The following is a 25,084-nucleotide window of genomic DNA, read 5'->3' on the forward strand; positions in this document are numbered from 1 at the left end:
AGTAGTAATAACAGCAATAATAATAACGCTCTTCAAGGCCTGAATGCAATAGTTCACCTCCTATATCTTGTGTAATAGCGACTGTGAAGGCATGCTGTTATTATTATTGTTCGGGTGAGGAATGGCTGTCCGGAGCGGAACGGGTGCATGGCGGGCTGCATGGCGGGGAGGTGGAGGTCCCGTCAAGCCGCCAGAAGCTTCAGATCCCTTCATTCAAGGTCATTTTTCTTCATCTTCGTAACTCGCTCGCTAACAATACTCTGGGAACATTCAGCAGAGATCCCGTCAGGAGGTCGTGGCGCATTTTACGTTGCTTTAATCATTTACGTCAATCATGAGTCTGCTTTCTCTAACATTTCGGCGTATTTCATTGAATATTTATAATATTCTACCCTGGGAGGTATTGAGAGTTTTGAAGCGCGTTTTATTATTATTTTTGTGATAGTTTGACAAGAATTATTTGCCATCAATAGGGAAAACCGTAAAAGGAATCGAATTAATAATCTCTGCAGTCCTTAAAAATTAGTATTTTCATAGAGGAATATTTAGGAAGAATAATTACTAAAAAAAAGAAAAAGAAAGCAAGTAAGTGTTCAACGATTGAAAGGTGAAGCTGTACCGGCAGAGAGATACATAAAAAAAAAAAAAAAAACGTCTAGACAAAAGGAATATACGAAGTGCATAAAAGAATACTTTCATGCACAGATGAAAAACGAATAACAAAGTAAAAGCAATGGATAATGAAATGGAAGGGAAAGACAGAAGCACAACTACCTCGTAGATTTATGCGAGGAGATCCATCGCGTTCCGACTACCACTACCACCACCACCACCACCACAAAAAAAAAAAAAAAAAAAAAAAAAAAAAAACTGTGATAGAATGTGCTCATTTACATAGGACAAAAAAGGAAAAAAACAGCCTGATAACAGTGAAGGGATTAACAGAAGCATAGGTTGAAGATAAATAGCAGGGGGATAAATTCTATAGCGAGCACTGGCCGGCCGAACGATAAACTCTCCGGTGACGTTGTGCCGCATTTCATTTACTGGACTACAGGTCACTGCGGGGAAATTGTGTTGTCCTTATTTGGCATCAACTGTAATTAAGCACTGAAGAACGCAATTACCCGTAATCAACTTTTAATTAATTCATGTCAATATTTCTGTGCATGTGATTCCATGAGTGGCCTCCATACCATAGAGTCTGTGTGTGTATGTGTGCTTGTTGGAATATTCCGTTTGTGGGTTTTTTTTTTCTTTACTTTTTGTATGTGTACTAACGTATCGTTTCTCTTTTCTATTAATTATTTTTTTCATCAGCTATGTTTCCTTGTATGTCTTTCTGTTTCTAGGTTTGTATGTTTTTATCACGTGTTTTCTTATTATTTGTTGTCTGTTTCTGTTCTTCATCTTCTTGTTCTGCCTATTTGTCTGCCTATATGTCATTTACTGCTCCTATTTTTCAAAGTTATTTCTCACAATTATTGTCAGTTCCCTTGACTACATGTGTATCTTTTGTCTCCCTGAATAAACACAGCGTTTCGAACTGTCTACTGAATCCTATCATCCATCCTACGTGTGTGTGTGTGTGTGTGTGTGTGTGTGTGTGTGTGTGTACCGTCCATCACTTAACCTTCCCTTCCATCACCTTGGCTTACCTGGACTGACTAACGTAATCCTCTCCCTTCCTTGCCTCACCTCACTCCCTTGCCATCTATCCTCACACAGTCCACTGCCTTCCTGTCTCTCCTTTCCTCATTCAACGTACTTCTTCCGTCCCTTTGCCGTGACTGAGAATAGAGTGGTAGCGTAAAATAAAGTTGAAAGGAAACAGAAAGGAATGAAGTTATGAGGATTTAGTGCAGGAGTCAAATGGAACAGCGTTATGGTGAGTAGTACTAGTGTAGGATAGAGTAAACGAATCTACACTTCTCGCTCAAGCCTTCTACAAATACAAGGAGGAGAAGGAGGAGAGAATACTCCGTCGAATATCACGTCTAGTGTGTGTGTGTGTGTGTGTGTGTGTGTGTGTGTGTGTGTGTGTGTGTGTGTGTGTGTGTGTGTGTGTGTGTGTGTGTGTGTGTGTGTGTGTGTGTGTGTGTGTGTGTGTGTGTGTGTGTGTGTGTGTGTGTGTGTGTGTGTGTGTGTGTGTACTGTCTGAGTGATGCCAATTTAACACTACGGTTCTTCCTTGTCAGGCTGATAGGCCAAGGCAGGTCATTAACTCTCCCTTAGATGACATACACATCAAGGGATGATCAAGGCAGGATTAGACATAAACCGTGAGACATAATTAAAGTGCAGACTGGGAAACTTCGAAGATAAGTGAGGTTAAGTGAAGTGAGGTAAGCTGAGGTGAGATGGGGTGAGGTGACGTGAGGCAAGGGAAGTGAGGTGATATCACGTGAGGTGCACGACTGGCTACTGCAGATGAAAGTCATGTGTGATGTCCGGCATTTGAGCTTTGTGGAATCACTGAGAAATTGATCTGAGAGCGGAATATATTCACCGTGAGACCAAAGCCATGTGAAGCAGAAAGGCAGCGTGCTTTTCCCGACACGTCAAAGGTCAAGTTATAAGTGATCACCAATACCCAGGCGATTGTAGGCTGGCAAAGGTTAGAATCCTATTATTATTACTATTATTATTATTGTTACTATTATTATTATTATTATCATTATTATTATTATTATCATTATTATTATTATTACTATTATTATTATTATTATCATATCATTACTAACATCACATTGCTATTGTTGGCATTACTGTTCATTATCATTATTATTATTATTATTATTATTATTATCATCATCATCATTATTATTATCACCATTATCTTTATTATTACCATTACTAATACAACATTACCATTGTTAACATTAGTGTTCCATTACGGGCCGGCAAGCGCTCCTCCCCTCGCGCACAGCTGAGCCTGAAGGTATATAATCTAAATTTACAGCACTGATACAAACACTGTCGGCTCGTGCTTCCATTCAAATGGCTCACTCGTAATGTGTGTTTTCATTCCGACGAAGCTGATTTATTCACCAGTCAACAATAGCCCAGAATTGTACAAATATTTCTAGACTTAACTCGCTAAACGGCACGCACTGACACACACACACACACACACACACACACACACACACACACACACACACACACACACACACACTCCATCTCAGTCCGTGCTAATTATCTGCCTCATTTGAACTTAACATCACTCATACCCCCGCTCCCCCCAAACCCCATCTCTACCTTTCCCTACTGTACCCTTGCCTGCCCACCAGAATTCCATCATCCTCGCCTTCCTTCACAGTTCATTTCTCTCATCCTCGCCAACCCCACTCGCTATTACTCCGCCAAGGGAAGGCATCAGGGGAGGAAGGTGTCAGGGGGATACCATGGAAGTGGGGAATGTCACATAGGAAAGATGTCAGGAAGAAATAAGAGAAATGGAATGATTTGAAGGAGGGAATATGACTGCCACCTCAGAGCCATCCAAGGCCACCTTTTAGACGGTTCCTTTCCAGTACCAGTCTATAACCAGCAGCCCGTCATATCCTACTCCATTCGACAGCCAAGACCACATCATTAGCTTACTCCAGCCAACTCCATTAGACCAGCCAAGTCCATCCCATTAGCCCATCTCAGCCCATTCCATCAAGACCTGTTCAGCACACTCCTGCCAACTCTGTAATTAGTTATATTCCAGATCGTGTTAATTAAGACATCCGTACCTTGTAGCAAACTATGAGTGGAAAATTAATCACGGTTTGCCTGAAAATGTATCAAGTAATGAAATGACGTAATACTAAAGAGAAATTATGTAAAATATTCCTGTCAGTGAGATGAAGGGCTGGAGTAAAGGTGATATAAAAAAGGGAAATGAGACGGTGCCTTTGGAAAAAAAATATCCTATCTTTTCCTGTTTCTATTCTTTCGAAACCAGAGCCGCATCTCTAATATTTTGAACCCTCGAGTCTTTTTTTTTTTTAGGATAGAATATATTTAAATATCAGTGTTATTTTCCTCTCACTTAAATTGACTGTAAAATGTCATCAAAATGCAAAGAAGACTCCTGCTTTAATTACAACTTTTATCACAGGTTGATGAAATGTTTTGAGGCGCTCGGCGGAACTAAATCATGTTTACATCATTTGAATATTAAAAAAAAAAAGAAAATAAGCCAATGAAGTGAAAAAATATGATGCAAATCTATAAAAGCTTTGACAGAAAATTTATGAGAAGATAATAAGAGATTTTAAAAACATACTAAGATCAAGATCAAGACCATTGTCGTCGCTCCAGGACAATATAGAATATAGCTCTTATGCTCTTATGTATCAAAATGAGGACCTACTGAAATCATTCCACCATACGGGTCCTGAACGAAAAAGAATCTCTCTCTCTCTCTCTCTCTCTCTCTCTCTCTCTCTCTCTCTCTCTCTCTCTCTCTCTCTCTCTCTCTCTCTCTCTCTCTCTCTCTCTCTCTCTCTCTCTCTCTCTCTCTCTCTCTCTCTCTCTCTCTCTCTCTCTCTCTCTCTCTCTCTCTCTCTCACTAACTATCCCCTTCTCTTTTTTTCCCCGACTACAATCCCTTGCCATTATTTTCTACCAGCAATACTGATTTAAAATTCAAAGTGCGATTGCTACTCTGTGTACTCTACGTGGCCTCGGAGTCTGGTGGAGGGAGGAGAGGAGGAAAGAGGAGGATGGGCAGGGAGAATAGGAAAGGGAGGAAAGAAGGAAAGCCAAGGAGGAAAAGAGGAAAGGATGGGAGAGCATGGGGAAGCTCTGAATCAAAAGGAAGGGGAGAAAGGAAAGTTGAGAGTAAAATTGTGAAGAACCTAATGAATGAATGTAAAGGAAAGACGAGGGAGGGAAGGAAAGGAAGAAGGGACTTACTGGAAAGATAGGGAGCATGGGGGAGGAATAAAAAGAATAGAAAGGAAGAGTGATAGCACATATGGACGGTGATGAAAGGAGGATAGATGCAAAGGGAGAAAACTGGAGAAAATGAGGAAGAAGCGAAAAAAGGGGAGATATTCTGCAGAAGGGAGGAAAACTTTGAACATAAAAGATAAGACGAAAGAAAGAAGGAGGAAGAAGAGGAGGGGGACGATTAAAAAAAAAGAAAATGAATGCACAGGGAGGAGATGAGAGGGACTGGAGGACCAGAGAGATTATAAAAAGAACTCTGCAGGAGGAAGGAAGGAAGGAAGGAAGGAGAGCATTAAGAACTAAAGGAAGGAAAAAGAACAGCTGAGCGAAAACAAGGGAATGGACACTAAAGGCAGGGGCGCAAAGGGGTTTCGGCTTTAGTATTCAGGTAATAGATTCACATAATAAGAAATTAGGTACACCCATGGATAGAAGCATTGTATTTTTTAATTATATTTTCTTACAATACCATGACGCAACGTAACACCGACAAAAAAAAAAAAAAACTATCTACTTACACACACACACACACACACACACACACACACAGGAGGAAGAAAAGAAATTTAGTCTAAAATTTTCAGGGATTCTGACAATTCAGTCCTGCAGTGCATAGGATGAAAGGAACCGAAAAGAAAGTTGGAATCCAAATATCTTGCTTGAACAGCACTGCGGGAGGAAAGAGATCCATGCAGAGAGAGAGAGAGAGAGAGAGAGAGAGAGAGAGAGAGAGAGAGAGAGAGAGAGAGAGAGAGAGAGAGAGAGAGAGAGAGAGAGAGAGAGAGAGACATAGGTGACAGGTTGTACATAAACCTAATTTTATAATTACGTTTAAAGAAGTCAATTACTTTTGTATATCGATAAGGACTGTACTGAGCAATAGTAACAGTAACACCATTTTACTACATATTTTACAATTTTCAGTACACTACCACAAAGGCAACTAGTGGAGAGCTGGGACCCCGGCTAGCTGTACCCTGGTTCGTGGAGAATCTCTCTCTCTCTCTCTCTCTCTCTCTCTCTCTCTCTCTCTTTTATATGTATGTGTGTGTGTGTGTGTGTGTGTGTGTGTGTGTGTGTGTTAGGGAACTCATTTAACAACAGAGGGATCACGACTCGCTTTGTTTTTTTTTCCACCATCGCGAAAATAACAAAATTTAGTTGGAAAGGAAACATTTGTGATAATCGATAATCGGAGTAAAATCGCTCTCATGAATCAACCGTGTGATGTCCTCAGTTTAGATGTTCAAAGAAAGCATAATTTTCTGGATTTATGATGTAAGGGAATATTGATACAATCTCATTATTTATTCATTTACAGTCCCATTTCATTGGCTATTTGTTTGTTGATTTTTGAAGTGTGTCTCTACGTTTTCACATTCCAGTAGTTTTGAACAATTTCCCCTTTTGTCGTATTTTTTGTCATCCATTTTTACTGTATTTTTGGCGGTGAGCGTGGCGCGCTATAACGTGCGGTGACAAAAAAAAAAAAGAAAAAACAAAAGCAACAATTGCACCGCAGCGTCCTTTTCTCTCTCTCTCTCTCTCTCTCTCTCTCTCTCTCTCTCTCTCTCTCTCTCTCTCTCTCTCTCTCTCTCTCTCTCACGCAATTTCACTTTTTTCATCACACTTCCTACTCGTTGTGTTTCTAGGGACCCTTGTCGTGTGGGAGAAACAAGCGATGAATAAGAAAAAAAAAACATATATATATATATATAGATTCCAGAAACACCCGCTGTTGTCTAAGCTTCAAAGACACCGAGCGTGTTCATCAGGTTGGCAGTAATTACGAAAGCACAAACCTAGATATCTTTTTACACACCTGTCTATTAGGCGTCACGGAGAAAGACAGGTTCGTTTATTTCTGAGTACGTCAGTGCACGCGTCCCGATGATGGCAGTGGGGAGGGACAGGAGAGAGAAGGCCGGGCTGAGAGAGGCAGGAAGGGGAGATGGGGAATCAGCGTATATACACGAGTTTAACAGAACAAAAGTCCCGTCATTCCGCAACACAATTATCTACTGTGGGATATCAATAGCAAATAAGTGTTACGTGTGTTGGTGGATTACAAAAAGCAGGATTTCCCTCAGACACATTCCTTCCCGGATGAGCGTCAGCCACAAGCGTATCTAAGTAGGAAACACAGCATTAGGAGCATCGAGCCAAGCAGGAAGCGTCCACCGCACATCCCGGTTTAGTGTTATGAGCGGCGGCTGATGGAAGATGCTCACAATACTGATGATTATTTACAGTTTTCATACTATTCTTTTATCCACTCTCGCAGCTGACATGGAACAAACATCCTTACATTAGAATGACGACAAAAAACACTTATTACAGTTACAACCTAAAATTCTTAAAAGGTATTTCAGTTAAGCGCATCCTTTTCCTCCTCAAAAAATAAATAGTCTATAGAAAATAACTGCAGCCCAAGCAAAAGTGTCACACGCAACTTTGGTTACTTCATTTGCATTCTACACGCAGCCAAGCAGGAACATTGTAGCATTATAACTAATTAAAGAATATCGCTAAACTTTGGGGGACTAAACCAGGAAATAAAACTTAGAATGAAGCGATATATCCGTGAAATTGTTGCGTGTCGGGCAAAGGAAGCTGAAGTCAGGAGGCGGAAGTCGAGCGTATCTGAGCAGAAAGGAAAGGGTTCAGTGTAGTTTTTTTTTTTTTTTTTTTCTGAGGCAAGCAACGAGTGAAGTAACGGTGTGGCGAGCTGGCCATGTAGATGTAGATTTTCATGATCAAAGGACGTGGGGTACAATTTGAAACAGAATAAAGAAACACATTAGAAGATTAACGAAATAAAACGAGAACGTAAATAAGGAGACTGCAAAAGGCCAGCTGCTACACAAGAGGCGGCTATTCATTCTTCACTAAGCAGTTCCTGAGTACGATCTCCTTGTATTGTTCCTTTATTCATTCGTACATTTCGAATCTAAAGGGACCTAATTTCACACAATAGATATAACGAATGTAGGAAAGATGAATGATGTTGTGAGAGTCAATGTGATTACAGAAGAGCAAATTATGAGCTTACGGTTGATTAACAAGGACTAATGGAGCTGAGCATCGGCTGCAGCGACAACACGACGGAACATGAAAAGAACGTTACTTTATCCTGATGAGAAATGCCGAGTTCAGTCATCCTCGAAATGGCACAGATTAAAAAGAACCATCTATAATATGGATGATTGGGGAAAACGTACGTGTGTGTGTTTGTTTGAGAGAGAGAGAGAGAGAGAGAGAGAGAGAGAGAGAGAGAGAGAGAGAGAGAGAGAGAGAGAGAGAGAGAGAGAGAGAGAGAGAGAGAGAGAGAGAGAGAGAGAGAGACGGACAGACAGACAGAAACGAGCAGCCTGGGAGGGACACACTTCAGCAGCTGCCGCGTCGCTCACTAATCCACTTTCGTCTCCATCACAACGTAACAAGACCCATCTCTCACCGCGCGCCGAGACCCTCCCGTCCGCGGCCTTGCATCTTCAAGTGTCGACTGCGATATTCGGATGCACGTGGGGGACCGTCAATTTATTATATTAAATTCCTAATTTTTGTATTTGTAAGTTAAATATTTAATCTCCGTTGCTTGGGACATTTTTTTTTTCATACAGTATCAACCCCCCCAAAAAAAATATATATACATTTTTTTTAATAAGAAAGGTATCACTGCAAACACACACACCCACGCATTCCCTCTCTCTCTCTCTCTCTCTCTCTCTCTCTCTCTCTCTCTCTCTCTCTCTCTCTCTCTCTCTCATATATATATATATACAAGGAGGAGGTTTAATTTTATAACAAATAATCCACAGAGAAACATTTCTGAAAATTAACCGACGTAATGGGACATGTGAAGCAATTAACACACGTGAATACAAACACGATGCCCACACACAGACGACGCAACTCACACCAGTATCATAAAGCAAGCAATAAGATAAGAAAAAAATAAAACAAAGTAAAATAAGGCCACGAAGCGCAAACAACCGAAACAAAGGATAAAAAAAGACAAAAGAAGCACGAAGAAGCAAACAAAGGAACCACCACGAACAAACAATGAAAAACAGACAATAACAGAACAAGAGACGCAAAGGAGGAGGCGTGAAGAGAAAGCAATCAAGTGGAGGTAAACAACAGGATAATAGGAAGAGTCATTAGCAAGAAAGTAATCGCCACTCGGGTCACGTTGGCTATAATGAAGGAGAGATTCTTGCCTCTACCCGAGAACAATGACCCGGGAAGAGGAGGTGGAGGAGGAGGAGGAGGAGGAGGAGGAGAAGGAGGAGGAGCAACATATTTCTTCTTCCTTCACCAGACGACTTGCGATCCTTTCATTAACACATCCTGCTGTTTTTCTCATTAATATTACATGAATTATCGTGCTCCAACTCCTCCTCCTCCTCCTCCTCCTCCTCCTCCTCCTCCTCCTCCTCCTCCTCCTCCTCCTCCTCCTCCTCCTCCTCCTCCTCCTCCGTCACTTTTTCTTTTTCTTCTTCTCCTTCTCGTTCTTTCTTCTCCTCCTCCTTCAACTTCACCTGTTCTTCACGCAGATCTTGTCCCTCTTACTTTTACTTATTTGTCCTCTTCCTACTCCTTCACTGTCTTTCCTCCTTCTCCTTCTCCTCCTCCTCCTCCTCCTCCTCCTCTTTTTTTTTCTCTCCTCGCTCGCCATGTTTCTCTTATTTTTCCTTCTCCTCCCTCCTTCCTCTCTTTACTCTTATTCACCAACTCTCCTTCCTCTAACTCCCCTTCAACTATTCCTTTCTCTAAATGTTTAAATTGATACTACTACAACAATTACTACTACCTCTACTACCACTACTACTATGACCCAATAAAACGCTACGAAACAAGAGATGAATGTTTCGCAACTCAAGAGGATAATATTACTACTGGAAAGTACGAAAATGAAAGACACACGTTGAAGGAAATGAACAAAGGCTCAAAGGTGCTCAGCCGCAGTGCTCACACAGGATGCCTTGTTCTGCGAGTATTAATATCAGGCCGTTGCGTCAAGCTGAGACAAATATTCACAGCGCTGACAGCATCAAGCACATTTATACATAATTATTTTAAATACACGGATTGATAAGCAGGAAGAGAGTTAAGCATGCCACTAATATATATACACAAATAATACATAAAAAAACCGTACAGATGGATATGGAGAAACCGAGTATTACACACAAACACACACACACACACACACAAAAAATTATTATGCACCTTTAGGAAAGAAAGAAGAGGAGAAAATGACACATAATAGTAAAAGAAAATGGAAACTTGGAGAGAGTAATGCAAAGGGGACCTAGAACAAGAAACAGAGCCATATAGAGAGATGGGAAGATGTACTTGTTGACGCAAATACACATGGAAACAAATATAGAGCAAAGTAGTATTAAGTTAAAGAAAATAGATATCGGTGCAGAGTAGGAATGAAAACGCAAACAAAAGGAGATAAAATAGAAGTCTTCCTTGTTTCCTTCATGTCGAGAAACTTGGGATTAACAAACAAAGCTTCAGCGGCTAGCAATACTTCGGGGAATCTCTCTCTCTCTCTCTCTCTCTCTCTCTCTCTCTCTCTCTCTCTCTCTCTCTCTCTCTCTCTCTCTCTCTCTGATATAGTTGGCTATCTCAAATCCAGAATATGAATATCAAGAATACACACACACACACACACACACACACACACACACACACGTTATCCTTCCAACATCATAACAATACCAGAAAACTTCAGCCCCAGTGTTGTTGTTGTTATTCTTGTTGCTGTTGTTGTTGTTGTTGTTGTTGTTGTTGTTGTTGTTGCTAGTGGTAATGGTGGCAATGGTAATGATGGTAATGAATGTCCACTATGCAAAAAAAGTAGAAAGAAAAAAGACTGCAAGGGCCATTTACGTGTCTCTAATAGTGGCACTCTTGCGCTCAATGGGAGGGAAGGGAGGAGGGGAAAAGGGAGGAAGGACTGCAAGGAGGATAGGAAGGATCGAAGGAAGGAAGGGAAGGAAAGGATAAAAAGACAGAAATAGACGTGGGACAGAGGACGGAGAGACATGGAAGGAAGCGTGAAGGAAGGAAAAAAGGAACGTGAATACTCGTAGTGTGAAGAAAAGAAGATTGAAAGGAAAATGCGTGTCTTGCCTTAGAATATCGTTTAGTGTGTGTGTGTGTGTGTGTGTGTGTGTGTGTGTGTGTGTGTGTGTGTGTGTGTGTAGGCACTAGCGATTACATTGCGCACACGTACACACGTAGCGACACATAAGACATCAATTTTGTTAAGTAAACCTCATCACACTCCCCACATCAATAACCTAGCGCGTCCTCACCACACTCATCCTTTACACTGCCCGCGGCGCCACCTGGACCCGCTTGAGAGAAGTTACTTACAGCACCTTCGGAACGCTAAAATTTTGCTGACCTTTACACTTCTGGCCCAAAGCGACTGTCTAACAAGCCTCTGAGGTGATCACACGCTCGCCAGTGAGTCGCTTGGGGTTGTGGATCGTTTAAATGGATTTCCGTGACAAACTAAGTTCATTTACTATTTTTTTTGGGAGGGAGAGGTTTTCACTTAGCCGTTGTATAGATTTGGAAATCAGTGTGTTTTCATTATCCACTATTTTCTTGCTATTTCTGTCGGAGTAAAAGGTTAGAATAATGTGTTGTGTTGTGTTACTGAAAGACGAGTACAGTGAATGAAGACACACTCGTAAGGAATACATTAATTAATTCTAAGACTGTGGACTAAAACGAAATAAATAAAAGTAATTCATGAGCGACGATAAGATCAGTTAAACATTATTACAAGCTGCAATAATAACGACACACACACACACACACACACACACACACACACACACATACCCACAATCGTTCTCTCCTAGGCCCTACCACCACCACCACCAAGGCCACCACCAAGGCCACCACCACGTTTCATCATCCTTGCAGACAAAATCCGCCGCCCCACCGCCGTCACCATGATGAGGAGCAGCACCCGAGCCAGCCAGCCAATACCAGGGATTACCTAATGGACTGACTAAACAAGACTAATGGACAAGACACGACCTCGCTATCTTTCACCATCACCACCTCCATTACTGCTAATACTACTACTACCACTACTACTACTACTACTACTACTACCGCTACTGCTATTTCTATGCCTACTACCTCTACCGCTGACGCCATCAACACCAGTACATTATCATTATTGCAATCACCTTATAGCTCGCTCTCCCACTGTAGTCATTATGTTAACACACCATTGAGTGTAATTATGTGTGTATTGGTGTTATTAATATTAGTGAATATAGAGTAATTATTATCGTTATATTGTATTACTGTCATGTTATTGTAATTAATATTGTTGTTATTATTATTATTATTATTATTATTATTATTATTATTATTATTACTTATTATTATTATTATTATTACTACTACAACTACTACAAATACCAGTAATTTTGATACAATAGCTTTTAATGAGAGTCTAAAAATACCCATCATTATCAACATTTTTTTCTCTAATTAGTTGAACTGAAAGCTCTGTGTACATTTTATGCAAAAACTCCACGTAATTTCATCGCGAAACGTGAATCACAAAACTGCCAGAAAAAGTTGGTGGCGTGAATAAAATGGGCGCGAATAAAAAGCCATAATGAAAGAAGTGCATAGAAAAGTTAAATGTATAAATAGGAAAGGCAAGAAGAGGAATCAAGGTCTCGTTATTATATGTCGCCTACACACACACACACACACACACACACACACACACACACACACACACACACACACACATCATGCATTTTCCCTAAGGCACCTCCACGTTTCCACTTAAATGTGTATATTCAGGGAGAGACAGATCGAGCTACGTGAGAGAGAGAGAGAGAGAGAGAGAGAGAGAGAGAGAGAGAGAGAGAGAGAGAGAGAGAGAGAGAGAGAGAGAGAGAGAGAGAGAGAGAGAGAGAGAGAGAGAGAGAGAGAGAGAGAGAGAGAGAGAGAGAGAGAGAGAGAATCAAGTGTAGGTTCTAAAGCAGGTGAAGCACGTAATACTAGTTTAACTTGTAAAATTCTTTGCAGAAGTCTAATAATGATATATGAGAGAGAGAGAGAGAGAGAGAGAGAGAGAGAGAGAGAGAGAGAGAGAGAGAGAGAGAGAGAGAGAGAGAGAGAGAGAGAGAGAGAGAGAGAGAGAGAGAGAGAGAGAGAGAGAGAGAGAGAATGACGAGTCAATCTAGTTAAGCGAGAGCCATCATCACATCACATCACATCAAACACACACACACACACACATACACATACACACACACACACACACACACACACACACACGACATTATCATCCTCGTCTTGCCCACTATCTGATCCACACCATGCATCACCTCACGCCTCACGCCCCTTCCACCGTCAACCCTCCACCCTCCACCTTCAACCCACAACCTTACACCCTCCACCCTCCACCCATCACCCCACACTAGCCAAAGCGTCACGCGCCTAAACTCTATTCACCTTACTGACATTTCCGAACCTTATCTTTAAGCCAGAACAGATTAATCAAAGACGAGTAACTCTTTCCATATCAAAAGTATCTATATAAACTTAATCCTCTTGCAATATCTAGACTATTGCGCAAGTAATGTCATGGTGGTGAAGAAGACAGAGAGAGAGAGAGAGAGAGAGAGAGAGAGAGAGAGAGAGAGAGAGAGAGAGAGAGAGAGAGAGAGAGAGAGAGAGAGAGAGAGAGAGAGAGAGAGAGAACAGGACAAGACAACACCAGCATTCACCATCATTCAGGGAGTCTCTTTACACATACATCAGATAGAAGCAGCCATGGGAGCTGAAACCAGATGCGGCGAATGGAAGCAATATCGCCTTAGCATCTCCAGGCAGTCAAGGAAGCAAGCAATGGAAGGTGTTTACGTCAAATCTGAGTGGATGCTTTTCCCGCGGGCGACTCGTGATGCAGAACAAGGAGAAGGAGGTTGTAAGGATTCTTGTGTGGTAGAGGCAGTGAAGGGGAGTGAGAAGAGGAAAGAAGAATGGGGAGGTGAGGTTAGAGGTACGATAACTGACAAAAGTGTAGTGAGAGGAGTGGAAGAGAAAGAATAGAAAAAAAGAAAGGGAAGAAAGAAGGAAGAATGTAAACTACTTAGGGTAGAGTGAAGGAGAGGGTGAGAGTAAAAAGAGGGAAAGAAAAAAATGGAAGGAGGAATGAGTAATATGGAAGAGAGAATAAAGTTGGGAAGGCTACGAAAGAAGAAGAGAGAGAGGGAGAGGAAGAGAGTAAAGGAACCAAGAAAAGAGGAGAGGGGAGGAGAAGAGCGGGATGACAATGGAGGAAGCAATGCGAGGACTGGAGAGAGTGAGGGAAAGGGAGAAGAGGCGGAAGGCGGGGTAGAAAGAGGGTGAGAGGATGACGGACAAGGCCGGTAAGGGGATGAGGGAGAGTGTGGGAACGAAAGCAGACTGGATTGAGGAAGAAATATAAGCTTCTTGTGTTGCCTCATCCTCCTCTCAATAGTGTGTGGAAGCGATAACAAAGCGAAACACACATTTTCTCCCACCTCCATCTTTCTCTCTCTCTCTCTCTCCAACTCTTCTCCACTGCTTTCTCCCTCCACGCCTCAACACCATTAGACAGGTGGGAGAAGGAAGGATCTGAGCAAACAACAATATCAGGTACCTGACTTATGATACACCTTAATACGCCAAGACTTCATAGTGAGCGAAGCCACCCAAGGCAACCCAGGCCACCGCTCCATCGCCAGAGATCGCTTCCTCTGCTTGCTAACTATGTATACCTTGTGTGTGGAAAGTTTTGTTGTTATGTCTGTGTGTGTAGGGTCTGGTGTCCTGATTCTCTCTCTCTCTCTCTCTCTCTCTCTCTCTCTCTCTCTCTCTCTCTCTCTCTCTCTCTCTCTCTCTGATGATTTTGTTTAGGTTATACTTTCAAATTCTCACTTTTTGAAGACGTATATGATTCATTCGATTTGATCTGTTAAGTAGACGGCTGGGAATAAAAGAAAAACTGACAAACCGACTGATCGTGACTGACAGACAGATGGACACACACACACACACACAAAAAAAAAAAGAATCTTGCCGCATTTTTCTAATCACTTAACACGGAGTGAAAAATAGTTAAGTATCCCATTAAAGCGTTTCCACTTTCTTTCACTATCCTGCGGCAGTATTTGCTCCTCGCGCCTCATTTTCTGTCTCCTAAGTGTCCGCTTTCTTCGGCGCCTTCGTGGAAAACTCTCAGATTCTTTTTTTTTTTTTTAACATCGAATGAGGCGAAGTGACGAAGTTATTTTTAAACGTATTCGTTAAACTGCAGCAAAATGGAGAATAAGGGAAAGTAAAAAAAGAGGAAAAAGGTTTGAATCGAAAAGAGAAGGAGAAAAGTGGGTTACCATGATTTTTTGGGGGATATTCTGGTTTTCAGTGTGTGTGTGTGTGTGTGTGTGTGTGTGTGTGTGTGTGTGTGTGTGTGTTTACGTACCTAATGCATGCTATGATGGACATTTTCGACGACCTTTTTACCCCCCACACCTCTCTCTCTCTCTCTCTCTCTCTCTCTCTCTCTCTCTCTCTCTCTCTCTCTCTCTCTCTCTCTCTCTCTCTCTGTCGTTCATTCACGCGTAAAGCCAACATTCTCTCAATCCTGAACACAGAACGAACAGAATTTCATCAAGTTTTGAGATACACAGTTGAAACCACACTGAATACCAAGTTAATTTATGCAGAACATTCCCCAAATACTGCAGCTGCACGATGTTTGTATTGGTTCCAGGCTTACCATTTCACTATGAAGCTGTGTATTATATCTGGCATGGACCTTCTTAAGATAGGTACAGAAAAGATCAACAAGAAAACAAGATGTCCTTCTCTTCACCTCAAAATGCTTGCAAGAAAGAAGGAGTACTGAATATAAGGAAAATGTAAAAGAAATGGTAAATATTAATGTAAAAAGTTATTCATGCTGTAAAGGATATTTTTTGCAGTTTAAGTTTTGAGTCTAGAATTGACATAAAAGTTTTTGTTCATGTTACTAGTAATTTTGTTGTCCCGCACTGTCTCTGGCTGGCGCGGACCGACGAAGGCTGATAGCTTCGTTCGAAAATGATCTAAACTATCTATTTACTCATTAAACTACAATTTTTTTTTTTATAATTTCCATCAACATTTCCATCATCTCTCCTTTATACGCTCAGAATATCGCCCGCACCTCTACGGCCTCATCTCTTTACACTTCAGCTGAACCTTCTCATCTCTTCCCTTATCATTCTCAGCCCACCTTCATGCATCCTTCCATAGCCTCACCTCTACACTTGCATGTTATCTTCCTGTCCTACTCACTCCCTTCCCTTCACGCTATCTCCCCTTTACGTGATTGTCATCATTCTCACTTCACGCCTTCCATCACATCACCTCCACACCACTCCCTCCAATACTACCCTCGCCCTCGCCTCGCCTCGCCTCGCCTCGCCTTGCTAACAAGGATATCACTGACTCGTGTTGAAGCGCATGACCTGTACTTTGAATAAATGAAATTAGGAAAGTTCCAACGCAAAATTCACGTCAGGAATTTCTGAGTCACACACACACACACACACACACACACACGTATCAATAATAAATAGCGTTCAAAGTCTAAAAAAAAATATAGTGTGTCTGGTAGGGATTATAACTTCTCTCTCCTTTTCTCTAACGCCTTCTCTTTCGCCATCTTCTTTTCTCTTTTCATTCTTTTAGTCCTCCTTTCCCACCTTTCTCATTTTCCAGAAACACCGCCATCAACACCTCGTCCCACTTCTCCTCCTCCGTCTCCTTCTCCTCCTCTTATTTCTAAACCGATAACGAAATTTTAACAGCAGTTCCGGGGCGACTGCCGGCATAAACGTGACGCCCTACTTACCATCTCATCTTTAGTTTATTCTAGTACAAGACAAGACTCGCCAATATAATTCTACCTTCTTTCCTCCTCCTCATCCGGTGTTTCCTTTGACTGTGATGCACTTTTGTTTAACTCTTACAATCTATATAAAGAGTCTCGTCAGGACATATAGGGCTGTTGGCGTCTGTTTTTCCTTTGTACACCTTCATATTCCTCCTCCTCTTCTTCTTCCTCTTCCTTTATCATTATTATTATCATCATGAAGAATGCACGTATATTCCTCACCTATTCTATCCATTTGAAGGAAAGGAAGCATATCCAGCTCCCCATTGCGTGTAAGTCTCTACTCACAATGTTGCCGTCGTGTTTATAGGTATCAGTTTACTTCAATGGCCATTAACGGTTTGACTAACGACGTGTAGTGGAAGGGAAGATGAAAGGCTGACGTGATGCTTGCCTCTGCTTGTATTTTCATCCTTGGTAACACACACACACACACACACACACACACACTACAATGACGCTTTAATATTGTGTTTTGAAATTTGCTACAGGCTGTAATTAAGGGAAACTTCAACGCAGAACTTGACTAAAAAATGTACTGCAGTATTAATTATTTACTGAAACTTGATATCTATTAATACTCTCTCTCTCTCTCTCTTTCTCTCTCTCTCTCTCTCTCTCTCTCTCTCTCTCTCTCTCTCTCTCCTCTCTCTCTCTCATTCCATCCGTCCATAAATATAAAAACCTACGTGTGATATTTTTTATTTCCATTCTTCTCTTGCTATCTTCCTTGCGTTACGTGCTCCGTGGGCGTCGGGGCGCATTTTCCAACCCTCTCCCAGGTAAATAAAAGGTGAAATAGGAATACTTTCACGGGCGATCGTAGGCCGGCGCGCGTGTCAAGGACGAGAAGGAGTGAGTGTCGGGATTCGAACTGGCACAACAGGACTCTCTACTTGAATTGACGGATGGAGAGAGAGAGAGAGAGAGAGAGAGAGAGAGAGAGAGAGAGAGAGAGAGAGAGAGAGAGAGAGAGAGAGAGAGAGAGAGAGAGAGAGAGAGAGAGAGAGAGAGAGAGAGAGTAGTTTCCTTTGAGTCTGGTATAATTAAGAGCATGTTTATCACGTTCACATAACAAAGTTCCCTGCAACACCTCATTACCACAGCAACACAATACAGCCACGTAAGCAACACCACAGAACCTGGAATATAACATCACTACGCACACACCTCCACTCATTAATCGAAACACAGCCAGCAACACCACCACCACAACTTCAGTACCACACTACAACACCACAAAGATCATATTAACTCTTGACTGCAACACCACCACACCCACACCACACTCAGACCACCAGTAATTAATAACACATCACGTAATCACCACATCACCACTACAGTACATAATTATATGACCACCACAACACACCACACCTCACCACAGCACCACCAATACCACACATCACCATCATCTCACCACTACACCGCCTCGCTCTTGTCCAATCAACTTCCAATGCTATTATTTCCTTTTTTTTTCACCTCCTATTTCTTTTCCATTTCCTTTCTTTCCTTCCTCCACCTTCCCCTCCCGCTCTTCTTTCCTCTCACGCTCAGAACAAAGCAACGTCACCTATTCAACTCTCGCAGTTCTTTGTATAAAACGTGATTTTTATCTGGTTTAATGCTCGCTTCAACTTATTCCATGTAATGTGATGGTTCGCGCGCTGCAAATAGGAAGTAAAATGCATAGCAGAAAAAAAAATACATAAAAGCATGATAGCGTATGAAAAAATAATGGAAGCAATAATTTCACGTAAAAAAATATGCAAAGGTAAAAAATATTAGGCATAAAAGTATAGAGAATTTTAGCATCAGTGTTCAGATGTATATAAAAAAAAAAATTAACATAGAGAACGTATAATCAGTCTAACACTGGAAGACATGGGTTTGCTACGTCAAATTCTGCACATGTTATAGCAGTTAATGAAACCTAACACTACAAGCACATACAAAAAAATATTAATTCCTAGAGCTTCCTCCACCTGACTCCTCCTCGCTTTCCCTCTACATCCTTTCCACCTCACTTCACGTAATCTTGTTTTCCCCTGTCCACCTCGCCTCTTCCACTTCATCTGTCCAAATCTCTTCCACCACCTTGCTCTATACCATTTCCCTTCACTTAACTATCTCCCCGTGCCCCTTTCTCTTTTTACATCTCAAAGTCCCATTCCCCTTCCTCCTCTTCCACCTGTGCACATCTCTTTCACCAATTTGATTTAATTTTTTCCTTGACTTAACCACCACCATGTTTTTTTTCTTTCCTTCTATATCTAACTGTTTTCCTTCTCTTTAGTACCTCGATCTATCTCTACCTTTGTATATGCAACTTTTCCTTCAACTCCTTTTCCTTCGTCTCCTGTCCTTCCATGTTTCCTTCTTCTTTCACCTCACCACTAGCTTTTTGCATTTCTATTTTCTTTATCTAACCTCTTCTTTCCCTTTACTGTCTTTCTATACCCCCGTACCACCAACCTGTGTCCACTTCTATTATATATCTATCATTTTCTTTAGCTTCACCTCCCTCCTTTATCATCTTTTCACCTAACCATCTCCATCTGTCCCTTTACTTTCTTTATCACCTTTTTTTCCTTCACCTCACCACCTCTTCGTGTTCTATTCTTCACATCACATTTCAACACGAGTCTTCACTTCCTCTAATCCTTTATTTCCATTGGGGATTTACTGCGCTTATCCTGGTAAGAGAAAAAATAAGATCGCCCGACTAGGTAAGAGAACGAAAAGCCGATGCAGATACCGGGACAAAGCGAAGGAAACGGGTCACGCATAGCAGAGGAAAAGAAATAAGCAGATGGATATGTTTTTGTTTGCATAAGGCTCCTGCTCAGTCTCCGTCCCACCCGCGCTATCACTGCTTGTATGAGCGTTCCTCCTCCTTCGCATCTCTCTCTCTCATTTTTTTTTCTCTCTCTGGTTCTTTCGTCTCCTCTTCCTTTCTTCCCTTCTCCCCTTATCAATACTTATTTCTTATGTCTCTCTCCCTCGTCCTCTTCTCTCGTCTTTACCCTAATTGCTCTCTTCCGTCCTTCCTTCCGTCTTAGGTTCGTTTTTTACTTACTACCTCTCTCTCTCTCTCTCTCTCTCTCTCTCTCTCTCTCTCTCTCTCTCTCTCTCTCTCTCTCTCTCTCTCTCTCTCTGTCACTTCCCCTTCGCTTTTTTCCATCTTTTTCCGTCCTTCGTTTCCTCTCTAACAATAGAATCCCCTTTATCTTCCTTCCACGTCTTTCTCCTCCTCTGCCACCTACTACTCTCCTGCTCCTTCTCCACTTCCTCCTCCGCGCGGCCCCTTCCCTTGCCTAATCCCCCAGCAAGGGACACTGACCACTAAGAAACAGCAGACGCAGCATCATAAAGACTCAACCCTCGTACTGCCTCTTATAATGATGCTCGCAGTTGCTGTCGCTGCGCCACCAGCAGCCGCGTCAGTCTGAGCCGGCCGGGATCCCACACGCCGCAGGGGAACGACAGGGGTATTTGCGACTGATCCATAACCGTCTTCTGCCTCCCCTGCCCTCCTCACTCCTCCTGCCTGAGCATTTTTGATCCGCCACAGTCCTTTTTGAGGGCAAGTGGTGGCTGGTTCGTCTCTTCCTCTTCTATTTCTTCTCTTATTTTTCCTCTTTCTCCTCCTCCTCCTCCTCCTCCTCCTCCTTGTCAACAGTGCATTTTACAACTCGCCACTACACCACAAGCGTCTTCCCTGCTGACGGGATGCACGCACGCCATTTCGCTGCCAAGAACTCACGTCGTTATCAGAAGTTGCAAGTGGTTGGGAGGCGCCACGGCAGCCTGCGTCCTGCAAAAAGTGCGAATATTTGGGAAAAACGGAAGGAAAAGTCGCGTTACAACTTTTCCCCGCGCAAAATATCGTCTTTTCCCTCCCTCGTTCAACTCCTCGCCATCTTTTACGTTATGAGTTACTTGAAGCGAGAGAGAGAGAGACAGAGAGACAGACAGGGAGCGTGATGCGAGATCAATCCACTCCAAGGCGGCGGTGCAAGACGCTCTCGTGTCCTCAGTCGCGTGTTTGTATCCAATATTGCAGTAATAATCCCATACGACGGCGGTGGAATCAAAGCCAGGAGTGGGGAGGCGCGCCCAGCAAGGACTCATCCCTGCCATGGGTTTTGCTTTGATGTGATCGTTCAGGACATCCCGAGGCTTTAAGGCACGAGGGGCGCGGCTGAGGAGTGGCTGGGCGGCACACGGGAAGCGATCGCCTCCACCTAATGGCGATGACACTTGGGGAAATTGGGACGCTTGAGAAGATTGGGAAAGGTTTGATGTTAGACTATTATTACTCGTAATCTCTCTCAGCATCATAATGTGGGGAGAGTAATCGGTGACTCACTCACTCTCTCTCTCTCTCTCTCTCTCTCTCTCTCTCTCTCTCTCTCTCTCGCTCTCTCTCTCTCTCTCTCTCTCTCTCTCTCTCTCTCTCTCTCTGTGTTTGTGTGTGTGTGTGTGACCCATTACCATCACTGTCTCCCATTATACCTCATCACCTGCCATTTTCCTGACCCCCTTCACTCCACCATTCACCACCCTCCCCATCCGCCTCCCCCCAAGACAACGCCATCTGCCGCTTCACCTGTCATCGCCCAATTACCACACCTGTCTCCTGTTATCAAGGTACAATTTCGGCTCACCATAATCATCATCACATCAATATTTCCTCTCCATCACTCCACCACCCTGTCACCATTACCCTCACCACTATGACCGTCTAGACACCAATCTATCACCTTCCCTCCCTCCTCCCACCTATCCATCTGTCCTCCTCCTCTTCCAATCTTTCACCAAGTGGCTTCAGTGTTCAAACCTCATCATTTTTGCTCACTATCACTGTGCACTAGGCAGGTGGTGGCGGTTGAACTTTATGGATATGACACACTCAGGAACAGCTTTCTCGCCTTGGTTACACGATGGATGTAGGCAAGAGGAAAAAACAGGTAAACTTTGAGCTGAGAGCAATTCAAAATTAAATATTACTGACTTATATTTTTCTTAAGAAAGAGAGCGGCTGTGTCAACAAAACTTAAGGCGGGATTTACTCTGGGTGATAAGTATTCAAATGCACACCAAGGTTGTTTTCTTTAAGTTTTCATAACTGCAATGGAGGGAAATGTTAGTTTTTAATGACATTGCGATGAAGTAAGAAGAAAAAAAAGTCACTTTAAGCCTAAATGAATTTTGTGCCGAATTCCCAAAGGAGGGAGAGAAGGAGAAGGAAGAGGGAAAGGAGGAGGTGGGGCTGGTGGGAGAAGTAAGAACCGATCCACTCTAGGAAAGAAGAGAAGAGGAAGAGGAGGCAGAGCCCAGCCGCTTAAGCTGATGGAGCAAATCTAAACACGCATCCCGCTTGTGCGATTGCCGTAACGAGAATTTCCATCCCATTGCATACATATTGCGATCAACCTCCCCGCACTACCGCCGAGGAGGTAATTACATTTCTGCGGGATTCTGCAGCCGCCCGCCCAGCGTCTCCTTGCCCCGCTCCTCTCCAGTGCACAATGTCAACAGTTCAGACATTCCACTTGCTGCGTGCTGTCCCTGCTCTATCCCAGCACATCAAAGCAACTACTAACCTGTCCTGCCCTCACCTGGCCTGCCACAACCATCCTAATACCTCAGCGCACTCTAGAATACAGCGTTTGTCCTCCCTGCCACGCCCTGTTAGTCTTCACGTGTAAATACGCCTACAAACCTCTCACATACATACTCTCACCTTGGCTTCCCGGGCCTTCCTTCCCACCCAGGAGTGAAGCAGCAGCACCAGCCGTCCCATCCCCCCTCCCTTGCCTTCCCTTCCATTCCCCCAAGACAGAAAGCACCTTAGCAAAGGCAGATCATTAGGGACGCCTTGTCCTTGCATCCAGACAAAGACGACAGTAGCGATAATAATAATGATACAATAACACAGAGCACCATGTGGCAACGCTGAGGACGCTACGACTACTGCTGCTACTACTACTAACTACTACTGCTACTAACAACAATACATTTATATATTTTCAAACTGTTTTTGGTATAGCAAAAAAAAAAAAAAAAAAAATCAAACAAACGCTGTGATAAATCATTCGGGTCACCGATTAAAGATTCAGTCAAAAGTTTGCTTATCAGAAATTCACGACTGAAATATGTATTGGTGGACCAACGTTTTCCTGCGCGCATGATAAACGACTCTCGCAGGAAATGATAAAACGAACAGGCCTGGAAAAAACTACCCTGGCCTTGCGATAAAAGTCCTCCCGTCTCCTCTCTCTCTCTCTCTCTCCTCTCTCTCTCTCTCTCTCTCTCCTCTCTCTCTCCTCTCTCTCTCCTCTCTCTCTCACGAAAATTTCTGTTGTGTCTGTCATTTTAAGTTTTAAACATTTTTCAGTGTTCCGACCTCTGTGTGTGTGTGTGTGTGTGTGTGTGTGTGTGTGTGTGTGTGTGTGTGTGTGTGTGTGTGTGTGTGTGTGTGTGTGTGTGCGTGCGTGTACGTGCGTGTGCGTGTGTGTGTGTGTGTGTGTGCATCTAACCTCAAAACAATTCCCTGGCACATCAACAACAATCAATGTCATTTCTACGCCTGGCCTCATTTCGCCGCCACAATCCTTCGCTCAGCAGTAAAACCTGATACGGGCAGATGTTGCCACTAATTTGCAACACCGCGACGTACTGAAGCTCATTTTCCCCCTGAGCGACCCCGCATGGATCGGGTGTAAACAGCGACCAAAACACGAACCCTGTATGAGTCACTACCTGTGCTGCGAGTCACGTCAGGTGAGTTTCGCTGTAGAGTCAGATGAGTCAGTTTACAGAACACAACAAATATGCTACAAATGCTGAAGTTAGTGTTATTTTTCAAGGAGATAGCGAGATTAGATAGCGCTCGTTCTTTCTCAGAGCTTATTATAGATAGTGCTCGTTCTTTCCTAGAGCTTATTAGCTTTTCTTTATGCAAGGACACTGGCCAAGGGCAACAAAGAGGTAACAAAAAAGCTAAGAGGATACTTTTCATAGACTCAACGCGTCGCTGCTAAACTAAAAAACGAGGCTTATCTTAATGATCAGAATGCTTGAGACGGCAATCTGAGCAGGCAGGAGACGAGGGCGCACGTTTACGACCTTAATTAGAATTGTATTGATGATAAAACCTTCATCTCAGCAGCGCAACATTAAGCGTCATTACGTAGTCGTTAGATTAGGGAAGGTGTGCATTACCTCCAGTATTAATGGCCCCTGATGATCGCCGGGAAAGGGAAGGCTTTGTGCAGCAGCGAGGGAATTCCGTGGAGGGACAGAGCGGCACGGGTTCCTGGACCGGCGTGAGCTGCTGCTTGAGTATTCAGACCCGGAAGGCTACTTTAACTCTCGCCTTTACTGCTGCCTCCAGGAGAATGACCCGCATAGCTTTGTTTTACCTGTCTGTTGTTTGTTTTGGCAGAATTCTTATTTTATTTATTTACCTTTTTTTTTTTTACTTTACTTTTTCCTTGCTTTTGGCCGGCCTTCTTTACGCATAAAAATAGGTTTGGTGTAAATTTAAATAATAAGGGATGAATTTCAATAGGATATGTCAGCGTTCGAATGTATAGTAGATTTTTTTTCTCTCTCTCGGTAAAGGTATTAAGAGTAAAAAGAGCCAGATCATTTTTCTCTTAAGACAGATGTAACCACTTGTGTGTCTGGAGCAGCGGCTGAGAGACCCGTGACGGAGGCAAAATCGATGTGTCAATCTCAATGCCTTTCAACGCTGATGGGATTCATTTTCTTTCTCGACATCTTTCAGGACTGTGTACTGTGTCGGATAAACTTTACGTAAGTCCACGCCGGGGTACAGTTACCAAACTTTCATGAATAGTAGATACTGGAGAGAGAAGCGTTTGGCAAGGAGGTTGTTACGAGAGGCTAGAGGTACAACCCTTAGGGAAATAAGTGAGGTTTGGTGAATTACCCTTAAGGTGCATGTCCCAGAGGAGAGGGGAGGAGTATGAGATGTAAAGGTATGGTATAATTCAACTACAGCTCCCTTCATACGTAAATCATGTGCTGGTACGATCCTCCGAGATGCAGGGCAGAGAGGTGAGCGTCCTGGCGGGAGATGTGCCGCCAGGAAGCCATGACCGCCACTCCAGGGGAGATCGATAGTGTCAC

At 42.9% G+C, this 25,084-nt stretch overlaps 1 long non-coding RNA gene across 1 annotated transcript in view; it reads left to right on the forward strand.

The window, feature by feature from the left end:
* The window catches only part of LOC135110580 (uncharacterized), a 75,974-nt gene that overhangs the window by 43,504 nt on the left and 7,386 nt on the right, over nt 1-25,084 (forward strand). The gene's annotated exons all lie outside the window — the stretch shown is intronic.

Source organism: Scylla paramamosain, chromosome 20, assembly GCF_035594125.1.
Source record: "Scylla paramamosain isolate STU-SP2022 chromosome 20, ASM3559412v1, whole genome shotgun sequence".
In the NCBI taxonomy this organism is placed as follows: Eukaryota; Metazoa; Arthropoda; class Malacostraca; order Decapoda; family Portunidae; genus Scylla; species Scylla paramamosain.